Below are 1905 nucleotides of genomic sequence, written 5' to 3'. Positions count from 1 at the left end.
GCATTCTTTTCTACTTATTTGCATCATTATTGGCAAGGTCAGCATTTATTGCCCATCGGAAGGTTATGATAAGCAACTTCCTTGAACAACTGCAGTCCGCATGGTGAGAGTGGTCATAACAGTTTGGTACAACTGAGTGGTTTACTAGGTTGCTTCAGTAGGCAGTTAAAAGCCAGACCCTTCCCTAAAGGCCATTAGTGAACCAGATGGGATTTTCTTTAATGACAATCCTATAGTTTCATAGTCACCATAAGGTTTTCTAATCCCAGATTTATTTAAGTAATTGAATTTACGACCTACCATGGTAGGATTGGAATTTGCATCTATTGGATCTTTATTTCAGGACTCTAGATTACAAGCCCAGTAACATAACCACTATGGTGCCATATCCATACTGCACTACATTCATTCTTTCTATTCCATTGTCCATCTTCCTGTACTACACTATTTTATTTTATTTTACAATTAATTGATCGAAAATGTTGGGCCCTCCACTCTGAATCTGCATACTGTTTATGTCCTTGCTGATACGTCTTTGAAGGATATTTGCTTGTAGCTGAAACAAAATCAGTTCAAACACCTTTGTGATGTGATTCTTTTCTATGGTCATGTGCCTATCAGGGACCATAAACCTTATTAAAATTATATATTCTCAGGGCGTGGCAAGGCCATACATTGCCCATCTCTAAGATGGGATGTGACTTGGAGGTGATGGTGTTCCATGACGTTCCTGCTCTTTGTCCTTCTCGGTAGTAGAGGCCATGAGTTGGGAGGTGCTGTCAAAGCAAGCGAGGTGAGTTGCTCCACCTAGTTCATCTCTGCGCACAGCTCAATTTTTAGGGAGCTTCTTTATAGGGAGTTGAGCACGAGGTCCAGGCTGACGCTCTGACATCAAAGATCCCCCGGCAATTTTCAAAGAAGAGCAAGGCAATTTTTCCTGCTGTCCTGGCCAGTTTTTATCCCTGAACCAACATCACTGGAACAGATTATCTGGTCGTTATCATCTTGCTGTTTGTGGAAGCTTGCTGCATTTAATTGATGGCTGTTTTTGTTACATTAACAACAGTGACTACACTTCAAAAAGTACTTAATTGGCTGTGAAGGGCGTTGGAGCATCCTAAGTCATAAGAGGTGCTATATAAATGCAAATCTTTTTCTTTTTATAACATAAATAGATTGTGAATAATATTGTAAGAAGAAACATTATTTCTTGTTGATGACGCTATGCCAACTTATTTGCTTTCATTGCAACATGGTACAAGTAAAGTTTGTTTGGCCTAGAACTAAGGGACTGGAAGGTACTGAACTTGTAACATAATCATAACAACATATGAGAACCTGTGCAGTAAATGGTATTATAGTGACCTCAAGAAATACGTGTAGCTTAAAATAAGGTAATCGATTCTGGTTTGACGTTATCACCATGTGGCTTTCGACTCTTAAGTATTTAAGAACATTAATAGCTGCTGTGGTGGTTAAGTACATCACCAAGGCAACTGTTGAATAGATTACAATGCAAAGGAAATTCACTGAGCTAGTCACAAATTATGCAGTGCTCTCAAAGACATTTGGAATGATATACTCCCTTTAACTTTTGTTAACTTCAATTAACAAAAAATAAATTGTGACCTGAAATTGCACTGAACAAGCATTTCCTCTCACATGTGCGAGACACATAGATATGAAATGATATACTTTCAAGTTATGAGGGGAGGCACTTGGGTTCAAAAGTATCAGTGAGATCCTTGACAGTAAAACAGTCCTCATGGAAAAATGTTTGGCAAACTTTTTCTCATTCGCATATAAACATGAGTCAATTCCCACCCACACGGTGAAGCCTCACTCACTGGCTCCTCCCCAAAGTCCCTGCTGACCTATATTGGTTTCCAGTCCCCCAACATCTGA

The sequence above is a fragment of the Heterodontus francisci genome, chromosome 1 (genome assembly GCF_036365525.1).
Source record: "Heterodontus francisci isolate sHetFra1 chromosome 1, sHetFra1.hap1, whole genome shotgun sequence".
NCBI lineage: Eukaryota > Metazoa > Chordata > Chondrichthyes > Heterodontiformes > Heterodontidae > Heterodontus > Heterodontus francisci.
This window is presented reverse-complemented; position numbering follows the sequence as displayed.